Consider the following 15,549-nt stretch of genomic DNA (forward strand, 5'->3'; position numbering starts at 1 on the left):
AAGGACTAAGGACTTATAGGAAACAGACCTTCCAAATGCAGGAGCTGGAGAAGTGAAGGTCTGGAAGAAGGAGTTGGAGGATCAGAAAAGGGTTATTAACCTGCCTGCCTGAAGCGGTAGCACAGAGAGTTGAGTTAGGACTTGAAAAAAATCCAAGAACCTAAGTACTTTCAGGCACAAAACTGGAACTGTGAACAGGAGCTCTTTGAGAGGTGTATGGAAAGCTGCTACCTCTGTGGAGCTACCACTTCTGTGGCTCAACAGGCAGGCATCTGTGATGGGCCTGGGGCCACTGTTGGTCAGCAGGGCCATGAGTCAGAGAGATTAGCCGGGTATAGAATGGAAGAGAGCAAGGACAACGTGGACCCGCTGGTACCACTGCATCTGTCACTGTACGCGACCACAGGGACCTTCTAAGTTGACTTGTCAGTTTCACTTCTGCCTTCCAAAACTTGGGGAATTTCACCTTGTGGTCAGCTCTAAAGCAGAACCACACACAGAAGGTGATTCTGGGAAACATAGTTATCTGCTTAACCACATTGACCAGCATGATCCAGTACTCCTGAAGCACTTTATCCTAGCACTCAAAAGCAGCAAATATGGGCAGGAAGAATGTAGAGAGAAATCTCTGGTGGCTCGTTGGTAATCTTGTGACTGCAGCTGAGTCAGAATCTCTGGGAGATTTGGAGGCAGCAGTCGGGCACACAGGGAACGTTCCTCTCAAAAATGAGAATGTCAGTCTGGATCTACTGGGAGCCTTTTCAGAAACAGTGAAACTAAGAGTAACTGTAGGGTATGATGAACAAAAGGTCTGTTACTCTTATCAAGTTGGTTTTCAGATTGGGGATGAACACCAAAAGGAGAGTGAACAGAGTCCTCAAGCCTCATCAATTCTAAAATGTAGAAAACTTCATTCTGAACTGTCTTACACAGGCCGTGCTTGCCTTTCAGTGGCTCGGGCAGGACCATGTCAAACAAGGAGAGAGGGAGATTCATAATGTAATTCACTAAAGATATTTTTCAATTCTTGCACATGATTCTCCAGCTCAAAGTCTCAGCCACTTACCTGAGTGCAGTAGCTACACATGCTCCCAGCACCTGCCTCCTGTCCCTAAATTCTACAACCTGTGTTCCAGCCACATTCCCAGCCAGTGACTCTGGCCACAGCGATAGAGCCAGAGAACAGAGAGGGAAAACTACCTGCAAAAAGAAACTCAGAGTTCCCAGCACCTCAGCAATGAGTCAGACATATATCCTTTAAAGGAAAAATAATTTTCACAGAACCCAGTGTTATTTTTAACATGTAGAATCATAAAATGGTGTGGAAACTTGACGTCCTTAGTACTCTTATACCAACTATAAAAAAGTACAAGTTAAACCCTCACAAAACTTCAAAACCAAAACTTTAATGATTTTAATTTAATATAATAAATCATGTTTTGCTGAAATTAAATATCTATGTTGAACTGAGTAAATGAAAAATATATATGTGGTGCTAAGTTCTATCAATTTGATTCTTCTGATTTTGTGCCTGATTTTCATCATAGCTATTTTTTCCTTTGTTCAAAAATAAATTCATATTGAATTGTCAATCCATTTACTTGTTAAGCCATTCATTTACTATGCACCAACAGTAAATTATTGAAAGAAAAATTTTAAACTTTTTTTGTGTGTGTGAGAGAGAGAAATAGGCAAGAAAAGAGAGAGATGAGAAGCATCGACTCATAGTTGCAGCACCTTAGTTGTTCACTGATTGCTTTCTCATATGTGCCTTGACCAAGGTGCTCCATCCAAGCCAGTGACCCCTTGCTCAAGCCAGCGACCTAGGTCTCAAGCCAGCAACCATGGGATCATGTCAATGACCCCACATTCAAGCCAGAGACCTTGGGGTTTTGAACCTGGGAATTCAGTGTCCCCGGTCAATTCTCTATCCACTGTGCCATCACTGGTCAGGCAAAATTTTTAAACTTTCAAAGAAACATATTTTATGACATAACTATTACTATTTCTATTTCTATTGCTGATCAACCATAACTAAATATATAGTTTATACAAAACATGAGCTCTACACAGTACAGCCACGTGAATGGTGAATACAGTACTGATCATACATTGAGTTTTACATGCTTATAACAGTTAACTTGTGATAATTTAATTTTCCCATAATCGTTTTCTATTCAAACTACCTGACAAAATTTGAACTTCATTTAGTGATAATATTACTAAACAAGTAAAATAGGGCATTGGAGTCTTGTGATAGTATTTGCTTATAAAGATCATTATCAAGGTAAGCCTCACCATGAGTCAGTTGTACTTTATAATAAATATGGCCTGACCTGTGGTGGCGCAGTGAATAAAGCGTCAACCTGGAAATGCTGAGGTCGCTGGTTCAAAACCCTGGGCTTGCCTGGTCAAGGCACATATGGGAGTTGATGCTTCCTGCTCCTCCTCCCTTCTCTCTCTCTCTCTCTCTCTCTCTCTCTCTCTATAGTGAATAAATAAAATCTTTTAAAAAAATAAATATAATAAATATGAATTCCTTACATATTGCATAATCAAGGCTGATTTTCCCATGGGGAAGAAGAGTAATGGAGAACTGATTTATAAAACGTATATATCTACAACTTTGTAGCATTCTTCTGTGAAGATATCACTTTATTTTCTTAGCATTATTGATAATATTTAGATATTGCTTGTCTTAAATGAATGGTAAAAGACTAAGGCAGTTGTCCAGCTTTCTTTGTGGCACTAAACTACTAACATCTGTTTTAAAGTTACACATTTGGGTGCACATTTTTCAGCATAAGCTTTGGTACCAACACTTAATTAATGTTAATATAAAAAGACAAACAATTTTAAATTTAAAAAATAATAGCATAAAAGTAACTGATATCTCTTTTTTTATTAATTTTAATGGGGTAACATTGATCAATCAGGGTACACAGTTTTAGAGAAAACATCTCCAGGTTATTTTGACATTTGATTATGTTGCATACCCATCACCCAAAGTTAAATTGTTTACCGTCACCTTCTGTCTGGTTCTCCTTGTGCCCCTCCTCTCCCTCCCCTCCCTCCCCCACCCCATAACCATCACACTCTTGTCCATGTCTCTGAGTCTCGTTTTTATGTCCCACCTATGTATGGAATCATATAGTTCTTAGTTTTTTCTGATTTACTTATTTCATTCAGTATAATGTTATCAAGATCCATCCATTTTGTAGTAAATGATCCGATGTCATCATTTCTTATGGCTAAGATGTATTCCATAGTATACATGTACCATATCTTCTTTATCAAATCATCTATTGAAGGGCTTTTTGGTTGTTTCCATGTCTTGGCCACTGTGAACAATGCTGCAATGAACATGGGGCTGCATGTGTCTTTACATACCAGTGTTTTTGAGTTATGGGAGTATATTCCCGGTAGAGGGATTGCTGGGTCATATGGTAGCTCTATTTTTAATTTTTTGAGGAACCACCATACTTTCTTCCATAATGGTTGTACTACTTTACATTCCCACCAACAAAGGATGAGGGTTCCTTTTTGTCCACAGCCTCTCCAACACTTGTTATTACCTGTCTTGTTGATAATGGCTAATCTAACAGGTGTGAGGTGGTATCTCATTGCAGTTTTGATTTGCATTTCTCTAGTAGCTAATGAAGATGAGCATCTTTTCATATATCTGTTGGCCATTTGTATTTCTTCCTGGGAGAAGTGTCTGTTCATGTCTCTTTCCATTTTTTTATTGTATTGTTTGCTTGTTTGTCGAGTTTTATGAGTTCTTTGTATATTTTGGATATTAGGCCCTTATCTGTGCTGTCGTTTGAAAATATCATCTCCCATTTAGTTGGCTGTCTGTTTGTTTTGTTGTCAATTTCTCTTGCTGAGCAAACGCTTCTTAGTCTGATGTAGTCCCATTCATTTATCTTTGCCTTCACTTCCCTTGCCTTTGGAATCAAATTCATAAATTGCTCTTTGTAACCAAGGTCCATGAGTTTAGTACCTATGTTTTCTTCTATGTAATTTATTATTTTAGGTCTTACATTTAGGTCTTTGATCCATTTTGAATTAATTTTAGTACAAAGGGACAAACTATAGTCCAGTTTCATTCTTTTGCATGTGGTTTTCCAGTTTTCCCAGCACCATTTGTTGAAGAGGCTTTCTTTTCTTTATTGTGTGTTATTGGCCCCTTTATCAAAAATTATTTGACCATATACATGTGATTTTATTTCTGGGCTTTCTATTCTGTTTCATTGGTCTGATTGTCTATTTTTCTGCCAATACTATGATGTTTTGATTATCGTGGCTCTATACTATAATTTGAAGTCAGGTATTGTAATGCCCCCAGCTTCATTCTTTTTCCTTAGGATTTCTCTGGCTGTTTGGCAGTTTTTATAGTTCCATATAAATCTGATGACTTTTTGTTCCATTTCTTTAAAAAATGACATTGGAATTTTGATGGGAATTGTATTAAATTTGTATATCGCTTTGGGTAATATAGTCATTTTGACTATATTTATTCTTTCTATCCAAGAACAAGGAATATTTTTCCATTTCATTATATCTTTTTCAATTTCCCTTAACAATGCTTTGTAATTTTCACTATATAGGTCCTTTACATTCTTTGTTATATTTATTCCTAGGTATTTTTTGTTGTTGTTGTTGCGACCATGAAGGGGATTGTGTTTTTGAGCTCGTTTTCTGTTGAGTAACTGATATCTCTTACAGAAATTCTCATAAACAAAAGGTGATTACAACATTACAAAAATGTCATTACTTCCCTTATGAGCTAAAGTGACGTCACATGTGGCAGAAAAAAAATTATAATTCTTTTAGTTCACTAATTCAAATTATGAAAATTTTGTTTGTTGAGAGCCATAATATTACAAATTTTGTTCACAATATATGGGTTATTGACTTTTATGGATATCCAGGGGTCGATTCCTGGTCAGGGCACAGAAGAGAAGTGATCACCTGCTTTTCTCCCTCTTCCCCTCCCACAGCCAGTGGCTCTGTTGGTCTGAGCATCGGCTTCATGTGCTGAGGATAGCTCAGTTGATTCGAGCATTGGCCCCAGACAGGGTTGCCAGGTGGATTCTGGTCAGGGCATATGCGGGAGTCTGTCTCACTATCTCCTTTCATTTCACTTAAAAAAATTGCTTGCTGAGTACATGGAAGTAAAATGGTTTGAAAGAGATGGTATTATATTTTCCCAGAGCTCTAATGAACCACTAATGAAGAACTTACCTCCCAACAAAACACCTCTCTGATAACTGGATTTTACGTGCATGCATAGTTTTAACATCTCTAGCCTGTGGATAGTGCTGACTACAGTCTTCCTGTAGTTTATTTCCTTAGAGATACATTGTTAGGTCAAACTGGAACTCAATCATTTTTCTTGTGGAAATGGGAGGCATTGTGTCTCCTCCCTTTGTCCATTAACTTAATTAGACAAACTTTCACAGTCTCTCACTATCAGCCTATATAGCCTCTCTACCTTCTCAACCCTGTGAGAAGCCTTATCACACTGGGAAAATGGTACCATATGTATGTCCAGAGGGAGATCCTGCATCGTGTGAGCAGCAAGAAGATACTTGCTAATAAAGCAGCAAATACAATCCACCTTTAATCAAAGCTCTAACTAAGTCTTTTTCTAACACAAGCTATTTTTCTTTTCTTATTTTTTGTCTCTTCCACCTAAAACAGGATAGAAAATAAATTTCAAAGTGTAAAGGTAGTAAGGAATATTATCGGGTTATATATGTATTTATACAACTACATAGATTTAAGTGCATAAAGTTAAGAGATTTCAATGTCCAAAATGATTTGATTAAAAAATCAATAATGGCCTGATCTGTGGTGGTGCAGTGGATAAAGCATCAAATTGGAACTCTGAGGTTGCTGGTTCCAAACCCTAGGTTTGCCTGGTCAAAGCACATAAGGGAGTTGGTACTTCCACCTCCTCCCCCTTTCTCTCTCTCTCTCTCTCTCTCTCTCTCTCTCTCTCTAAAAAAGTGAACAAATAAAATGTAAAAAAAAATCAATAATGATTTGGTAAAAAAATATATATATGCCCTGGCCGGTTGGCTCAGCAGTAGAGCATCAGCCCAGCATGTGGAAGTCCCAGGTTTGATTCCCAGCCAGGGCACACAAGAGAAGAGTCCATCTGCTTCTCCACCCCTCCCCCTCTACTTTCTCTCTATCTCTCTCTTCCCCTCCCTCAGCCATGGCTCCATTGGAGCAAAGTTAGCCCAGGCTATGAGGATGGCTCCATGGCCTCTGCCTCAGGCGCTAGAATGGCTCCGGTTGAAACGGAGCAACACCTCAGATGGGCAGAGCATTGCCCCCTGGTGGGCATGCCGGGTGGATCCCAGTTGGGAGCATGCGGGAGTCTGTCTGACTGCCTCCTCACTTCTAACTTCCAAAAAATACATAATAATAATAATAATAATAATAATAATTTTAAAAAAGAATATGAGTTGTGTAACAGTCAAATGTAAATATGTTTAATATATGAAAAGTTTACATAAATGAATAAGGAGAACACTTGTTTGATGAACATATAACAAAATGAAATACAAAAATTAATTATGTATAAATTGCTAGTGAATATTTGAAAAAAATTGAACCACACTTAAAATATAAAAACACCAATGAAAACAACTTTCATATCAAATAATATAGATTTTTATTAAATAATCACTATCAAAAATTAAATTTTGAAGAATTTTAAATTCTATAGGGAAAAGAAATCTTGTTCTAACATAAATGGAAAACAAAATTTAGTATACAATATGGCCTCAACACATAAAAAATATACTTATGACTGAAGGCTAAAAAACAATATAACAAAATGATACAGTTATTGTTTCTAGGTAACTGGATCATGGATGGTGTCCTTCTTCTTTATGATTATATGTATTACAATTTTACTTCCATTGAGCCTATATAATGAAAAAGGTCACCTAATAAAATTACCTTTTAAATGCCATATTATATGCACTTAAAATATTCCTAGTTTTTCTTAAAGCGGGTTGTCTAATATAAACACACTTATCAAAATCTCAGGAGAGCACACATTCAGATATGGCAGCCCCAGAATAAAGAGTTCCTGCCTATTATGTAAATTAAAACTGCTTTTATTTCTGGGTCTTTTTTTTCCTGAACTTAACTGTTCTAAACTGCAAGTAAAGCTCTATGTTCTTTTTGTTCAATAATTCAAGCTACAAACACACTCTGCTTGGTGAACCAGTTTTATTCAAAAGTGAAATAATGTTTTGTTTCTAAACAAAGGACCAAGCAGAAGAGGATGCCTAACACTGGAGGACAGAGGGAGCAATCTGAATGACCAGAGAATCATATTTGGCCACTGTCCTCAAAAAACTCAGTGGACTTCAATCACTCTGAGTGCCTATTTATATCAAGTGTTCTGCCAGGTCATGAGGACTGGAATGAGGAGAGTTCAAAGATGAGTAGGACATAGAATCATTAACATTTGTCTTGGGTTTCTGCCCCCTTAAAAAATGACCAATAAAAAATAATTGCTTTACCAATAATGTCAGAGAAAAATGGAATAATTTGCAAATGTTTCTATAAACAAACATCCACTGGGAAAAACAATCTACTTCTGGCTAAATAGTGTATACTCCCTAAAAGCAGACAAGACAAGAAAAGACAACAAAGATGTTCTTTTGAAGATAAAAACACCTTAAAAACTGTAAAAAAAAAAAAAAAAAAAAAAAAAAAAAAAACCTTTCCTGGCAATCAAAATCTCCCTGCCCTTTCCACAGCGAGAGAGAGAGAGTGAGGAGACCCTACTGGCAGGCGGGAAGCTTGCATTTTAATCATGACGTTGCCAAGCTAATTAAGAGATCTTGGCACTTGTTGGTCTCAGCTTCCCACCCATAAAATAAGGCATGAACTAAGTTTTCGACCCCTAACATCTATGGGTCTATGAGGAGCCCCCTGCTGGTTGGCCCCTGGAGGCACCACAGACTTTGGGTTTAGGGAACCCAGAAGTACCAGCACCGAATGAGGGCATATTTCCACAGTGTGAAATTTTAAGCAATTTGGACCTTTGAAATAATAATTAGTTGGTCCCTGGGTTGTCTCTTATAACTTTAATATTTACACCATCACAAAGTGAGTGTTCATCAGTGTTTCAGCCGAAGCAATACCTTTCTCTTTCTTCATTCCAATGAGCTCATTTTATACTCACAAGAAAGAGCTGAAGAGGTAGAGATTCACGGGGTATGTGCCTTGTCAAAATGGATCTTAGCTGGAAATGCATTTGAAAAGCACTAACGTAAGACCTTGTGAGAATTTGTTCTTAGAGCTGAGCTCCAGAGAGCACAGTCCAAATAAGTGACTTCTAACAGACCCTGTCCTGGCTCAGCCCAGAGATGCCCACAGCTTCCTGAGAGCCCCAATCAACTCATTCTCCAAATACAAGACCATCAAAGAGCATGGGGGAGTGATGGTAGGGAAAGGACCAGGCAAACAATAGTAGCAGAGGTCTCTTCCTAATGTCTACCTCCTCAATGTACCAAGCCCTGCTTAAAACTGCCTTTTCTCAACTACATTCTCCCTAGCTGTGATGAGTGTCCCAAAAAGGGAGACTTCCCCACACATGAATGTATGATTTCTTCCACTTCATTCTCAGGAGAATAAGTCACAATTTCATTTAGAATCCACCCAGAGGCAATTCTGTTTCAGTACATGATGTGAGCTCTCACCTCCCTTCATCAGCTGCGACCTTATGGAGGGCTGAGAGCACTTAGCGACTGGATCTGAAGTAAATGCTGGCACTCAAAGGGGCACCTTCCAGGCCTTTGTTTCTCCTAGTACCTTCAGTCTTCGCTCTGAGGCCTCCGGCTGCTTCTGAAATATAAAACAGGGACCAATTTGGTAGAGCCAAGCAAAGGTTTCTGAGGATTAGTTCTGTAAGAACTTCTTACATAAAAGGGAATTCTCCTCCAAGGAACAATTCTGCTCTGCACTTGTGAGCTCTGATGGCAGTGCCCTTGACAGAGCCTGCAACAGAGCGTGAGCACCACTGCCCCAAACGAGGGAGAAGTCACTCCTCTGTAGGTCCAGGAAATAACCAGAGGGACAGGAGTATTATTCCAGTTTGATGTTTTCACTAACATCAAAAATTGAGAATGATTTGCACTTGAAATTTTCCAGAATTCCTCATTTTAGCTCAGGACTGGCCTTATCTAGTAAAAGGCGAAAGATTTATGCGATCTGAAGAGAAACCAGAGTATGGGACTGGCCTTATCTATAGGTTAGTCACTTATGTGGTAGAATTTGAAACACACACACACACACACACACAATTCCTCAAATAAAATAAATTATATTCCTACTAATGTGCCGTGAGAGCTGAAGTCATTATCCATTAGTTGCGCTTTGGGGCTCAGCCATTGAAGGTGTGGATTAAAATGCAAATTTGTTACTTGGAGAAGTAGCTTGTAGAGTCTTTATCAATTATTAATGCCCAGTATTGATGGAATGTCAGATTAAGAAGTTTGGGTTAATATCAACATGCCAATAAATGAAGACTTGACTTTATACAATGTATGTTTAATTTATTAAAACAGTGACAGTAAAAGGTGTTACTAAAATATAAACAGATTCAAGATCATTTTAGATGAATGAATGCATGTCAGATCCCTGATATTCTACTAATAGAAATTAGTTTGAAGATATGTTTAACCTCTGAGATTTCTGTCAAGAAGGAGGGCTACCTTCCCTGCTATCTATGTCAGAAGCAGGACATGAGCAGGGGTTCCCCACAGATCAGATTCAGTTTGTAATTTGGCATAATTGATATACATGACAGAGAGCAGAAAAATATGATAAGACTCTTTACAAGGTGCACAACCTTGGCCAAGCTACCTAAGCAATGCAAGCCTCAATTTCTTCATCTATAAAACTAGAATGTGGAAAAGTCATTGTAAAGTTTTTGTTCAATAATTCTCTATGAAATCATCTCTACCTCTTTCCTCCATTCATACCCATCTAAAAAAATAGTGGCCTGCTGGTGCCAGCCAAGGACCCACAGCAGACCTATTGCTGAGCTATTCTTAGCTCTGAATTTGGGACAGGCATGTCCTGTCACTCCCATGCTCAATTCCTTGCTCACCTGTCCACAGGTGCTTGTTCACAGTGTCAGTGGCATGGTTATTCAGAGGGGATAATCTTTCAGTGCTTTTGCACTAGTTTGTACGTCTCTCAGCCTTGCATAGAACCATCTTGTTCATTCAAACTGAAGCTTCGGCCCTGGCCGGTTGGCTCAGCGGTAGAGCGTCGGCCTAGCGTGCGGAGGACCCGGGTTCGATTCCCGGCCAGGGCACACAGGAGAAGCGCCCATTTGCTTCTCCACCCCTCCGCTGCGCCTTCCTCTCTGTCTCTCTCTTCCCCCCACCCGCAGCCAAGGCTCCATTGGAGCAAAGATGGCCCGGGCGCTGGGGATGGCTCTGTGGCCTCTGCCTCAGGCGCTAGAGTGGCTCTGGTCGCAACATGGCGATGCCCAGGATGGGCAGAGCGTCGTCGCCCCATGGTGGGCGTGCCGGGTGGATCCCGGTCGGACGCATGCGGGAGTCTGTCTGACTGTCTCTCCCTGTTTCCAGCTTCAGAAAAATGAAAAAAAAAACAAAACTGAAGCTTCAAGACAGCATGATTGCTTTCTGTTGAATGAGTAAGTATGCTGCCCCATGAAGAACCACATTCAAATAGGGGCTAAATCATCAATATCATGATATTAAAAGAAATTTCTTACCCAAGAGATATCTCCCTCTCTCATAGAATCACTACCTCCTGTATCCCATAACAACAAAACCAGAACTGCTAATACCACCCCACAAAGAAAGACAGGTGTGCTGGCCAAGTGACTAAATTCTGTTATCAATCAGGGTGAACCCAGAGGGCTTCAGAGCCTATAGGGAAAGTTTTCTGTGACCCCCTTACATTTTTATACAGGGAAAATCAAATTCAGCTGAGTGGCGGTAGCCAGTTTCTAGAAGTAAAGTGAATAAACAGCATTTGAATAGCTCCATAGGTGGTCTTCACTCCTTGCGCAGGTTTTAAACTTGTCTTCTAACCAGAAGTCCACTGCATAACCTACACTCAGTTTTATCACCTTTGCCCCAGCTTTAATTTACGATACCTTGCTTTACAGTTTGAGTTCTATGGCTCATTTTTTGCCTCATAAACATTAATGTCAATTCTTCTGACTTGTTCCAAAAACAAAAGAGCCTATATCAGCAGGTAAGCCCCCTCCCCACCCCCGTTAAGCCCCTGTGGGATAGCTGAGGCTGAGAAATATGGGGATCTCAGCCAACTTTGTCACCCTTCTCCTTAACATCTGTTGGTCCCTGTGATTGTGGAGAGTCCTACAATAGTGAGTACCACTCCAGAGGAGCCCATGAGAGACTGGTGAAGACTGTTCCATGAGAACACCCTGCCCTCTTGGGAAAATGAGAAGAGGAAGGAGCCTAGCTGAAGGACACTGTCGTTGATTTTCTTCACTCAGGTCCAGCAGCAATGGGTCTGGGTCCGTGGCTCTCTCACCATCCTCCTCCCAGGGATTCGGTGGGCCCTGGGCGAGAGACTCAGATAGGAACTGCTGCGACTGGCTGGTTCTGACCCTAAGGACACTCAGTGACAGCTGGCTGTTGATGATTGTAATAGAGACTGCGCTGCTCCCTGAATCCTGCCTTGTGCAGGGTGCAGTCCCAGACCCTGGGTCTCAGCTGCTACTGGAAACAAATCTGATGACACTTGGTGGAGAACCTAGGGTATTAGGAATGGGGCTTTAGGGCCATGAAACACAGCTGAGTAATCTCCCAGCTCCAAACAATCCCTCAGCCCTTTATCAAAGACAGTGGTAGGTAGAGAAGAAAAGAGAACTGGCCTCTTCCTCTTTGCTGTATATTGCCACCAAAATTGCCAAAACTGTAGACCCAGACTCAATTCCTGCCTCTGGCACTATTAGCTCTAAAACACTGGGAAAATTATTTAACTTCCCAGGGTCCCCTGGCTTGTAAAATGGTAATGTGACCCTTCCCATGGATAAATGAGTCAGTGTGGTAGTAAAGTTAAAGGTACATAGTAGGTGCTCAGTGACAATTAAATTCCCTTCCCCACTTGCTGGCTCACAATTTTGGGTTAAACTCATTTAATCCCAGAGAAGACATGATGGGGATAGAGGGAGCAGGTGGGAAGTTCACAGGTATGGTTCCCATAAGTCAGCATCAGTGACACGACATCCTCACAACCCCATGAAATTCAGCAAAACTTTTATTGTTTGTGACATTTTTAGAAATGAAGAGAGAGAGACTCAAGGTACAGAGATTCTAATCATTAGCTCCACTTTGGTTCTAAGACCAGGAGCTGAGGTTGGAAGGCTGTTTGTGCAAATGATGTGGATAATACCAAGGTACTCAGCCCATTGCCAGGACACAGCTGAAGCCTGACAGTAGCTGTGTCCGTGTCGCGGCACCTACGGAGATGCATGCATTACCTGGTACCTACTCTTCCTCAGCAGTCTCTGTCTCCAGAATATAAACCCAAACAACAGCACTGGCAAGGAAACTAGACTCTCGGATATTTCTACTACAGCCCTGTATTCTGTTGGTTTGCTAAGAGGGGCAAAAAGAGAAAGACAGAGAGATGAGTTAAAGCAATAAAAGTGTTGTGATTTCATCTTTAAGTCAACTAAAGAAGTTATATTTCCTACACAAACATTTTGAAAATTAAATAAACAATACAATACTTTTTGAGCTTTTTGTGATCAAATGCTTTGTTATTAAAAGTTATATTCCTGGGAAGTTGATGTTGAAGCTTCTTGTTCCTTGTCTATAAACAGAAGAAAAGGCCAACCCATGTAAATTCAAATTACATGACACCTTTCCCCCAATTGTCTGGTCTCTTCCTAGCCCCTCTTCACTGAGCTCATGGTCATTGGATATAAAATATCTTTATCTTAGCAACACAGACTTTCAAAAATATGACATAATAAGATTTTTCTCACAAAGCATATCAAACACCATTATAAACTAAAGCCTATTTTACTTTTAACCAAGACTAAATCAAAGAGCCTTTTCTTGGTTTATATTTAGACTTTCTGTTTCATGACCAATAAAGTGTTCCTTCTGAGCATCCCCACCAACCGGAAGCCCAGGGAACTGGCCCAGTCACCCCAGAGAGGAGAGTATGAAGGGACTGTAAGAAAATGCCACAGAACCAGAGGCAGATTAAGGTCAGCTGAGGCCCTGGGCACAGAAGAAAATATTGAGCCTCTTAAAAAAAGAGAAAGACAGAGAAAATAAAAATACATGTTAAACATATTTTTAAACAAATAATAAATATTATGTACTATTAATGTTAAAATTGCACATATGAAACCAAACTTGGTGTCATTAGGTTGGGTTTTTGAGGGGCCCTCCAGAAGTAGGGGCCCAGGGCACGCAACCAATGCACCCACCATTAAATTTGCTTCTGTATAGAAGATTTGGAGCTGAACTTCTGTCTAAAGTGTTCTTGGAAGAGCAGAAAGAGATGAAAGAGCCATATAAATAGATATTAAAAGCAATAAAGAACCAACAGTTGAAGTAACTAAAGATGGAGACAAAAGTGACAGTGATTTTTTTAGCTTGTCTCTGTACCATGAAGCTCTAGTTCTGAGTCAAGCTGATATAAAAACTTGGAAATGTTTGTGAATTTACCTCTAGAACTCTGGTACTAGAACAGTACGTGTTCCTTGAATGAATGAATAAATTAAAATGTCAACCAATGGATGGACATTACTATTGAGAAAGAAAAGAAAATTATTACAGATCAATAAACAAAGCCCTGGAAGAGTCCTTTTTGCCTTCTGACCCTGGGAGAGTAACTGACAGCTGGAGCAGTCCTTGGGCGGTGGGGACCCAGGAGCCACTCGGGCATTTCACCGGCAACCACAATTCCTTGGAAGGTTTGAATCATTTACTTCCATGACACGTTCCCCAGCTGTCATGTCATAACCATTAGTGATCCTTCTCTTCTCGAAATCCCCACTTCTTACGTTTGAAGTTTTTCTCATTTGGAGAATTGATCAGTACTGCCTTGTCTGTCATGCTTCTTTCTTCTCTAGAGAATAAGATCCACAGAAGTTGACACTATGTTGTGCCCTGTATTTTGTGTCTACTACGTGTTTTAGAGATGAGTACAAATGGAAGAATGAATCAATTCCTGAAATTAAGGGACATTAACCATTTGGTTTAATGATCAAAAACAACATCACTGTGTTTCAGTCCCCAACCCAGAGATACAGTTCTTCCTCTCACATTGGAAGCCCACGGTGATTCACAGGCACCTGCAGCCGTGCTAAAACCCTGCAGCTGCCGCCTGCCCTGTCTGCTCCTCGTGTGCTGCTCTCGGGAGTTGCAGTAAGTTGGTTCATGTTGCAGTGTATCTTCTATCCTGGGGAGTGGTTCCCAGCTCTCCACACCTCAGCATATTTCCCCAAGCCCCAAGCTGTTGGGCTGAAAACACTCTGAGGCCATCACAGGCAATGGAGAGAATGCCAAACAAGATTAGAATTGAAAACATGAGTTTTTAGTTGAGACAGTGAGACCCAGACTGGAGGAAAATTCCATTTGCAAGGACTTTGTATGAATATAAGTGGGCAGGCAGCTAAAAAGGCCCATGGAATTCCCCCGGTGTGGATGGGGAAGGTCTGTGCCCTATCCCATCCCAACCTGCAGATTCCTCTCAAGACAGTCAGAGAAATTTAAGCAGAAAGTATGGGATTCTGTCTGCCTCCACATCACATGATTCACCTCAGTTTTTGGTGAGACGTGTCCAGTGTGCCAGGTTTTTATGGTTTACATTTGAACTCTGAAATGTGGGCTGATTTGCGAGACAGCAGAGAATATCTCTCCAGAGGGCAAAAGGCCCTCTCAGTCTCCAGAAGAAAGTCCCAGGGTGGTCTAGGTGGACGTCAATAGATGGGTATCAACCCTTGGTTACAACAAGACATCTAAGGAGATCCGTGATTGTGTGCTTTATGAACTGTCTTGTTCCTGTTACACAGGGGCCAAGACTTCAGGCCATTATGAAACTGACAATGCAGAAGAGGCAAGAAGCCACTAGATGGCAGCAGAGGGTAAGAAAAGTGAGACAGCTCGGGGAGAGTTAGATTTGCAGGTCCCTCCATTTTGCTTTACATCTTTAATGAGATATGTGAAGAAAATGAGTCCCTTACATGCCAGACACAGATGCCACAGCATATGGAGAGATGCCGCACAGCAATATTTCTCTGGTTATTAAACAGGAGGCTCCAGCCCAGTCATTCACTGCATCATCATGCAGAGTTGTCCTTTGTGTCTTGGATACTGCTGTTGACAAGGTAATAACAGGAGAAAGCATTTGAGAAGACTGATGCATGGATGAGGGCCGCTAGGCTCCAGCAGCATCACCATGCCAAGATGCCAGGCAGATTGCCAGGAAACACAAACAGCGCAGCTCAGTGGGGGCCACTTGGCCAAGGGGCTTGTGCGGCCT

At 40.6% G+C, this 15,549-nt stretch overlaps 1 long non-coding RNA gene and 1 gene segment (V, D, J or C); one reads left to right on the plus strand and one right to left on the minus strand.

Annotated features, from left to right (window-relative positions):
• The window catches only part of LOC136336050 (T-cell receptor alpha chain constant-like), a 503,949-nt gene that overhangs the window by 311,837 nt on the left and 176,563 nt on the right, over window positions 1-15,549 (plus strand).
• The window catches only part of LOC136336053 (uncharacterized), a 153,990-nt gene that overhangs the window by 125,766 nt on the left and 12,675 nt on the right, over window positions 1-15,549 (minus strand). For both annotated transcript variants that reach the window (XR_010731367.1, XR_010731368.1), the window contains exon 2: window positions 8,736-8,880. This is a non-coding gene — a long non-coding RNA (uncharacterized lncRNA). The remainder of the gene's footprint in view (window positions 1-8,735; window positions 8,881-15,549) is intronic.

The sequence above is a fragment of the Saccopteryx bilineata genome, chromosome 4 (genome assembly GCF_036850765.1).
Source record: "Saccopteryx bilineata isolate mSacBil1 chromosome 4, mSacBil1_pri_phased_curated, whole genome shotgun sequence".
NCBI lineage: Eukaryota > Metazoa > Chordata > Mammalia > Chiroptera > Emballonuridae > Saccopteryx > Saccopteryx bilineata.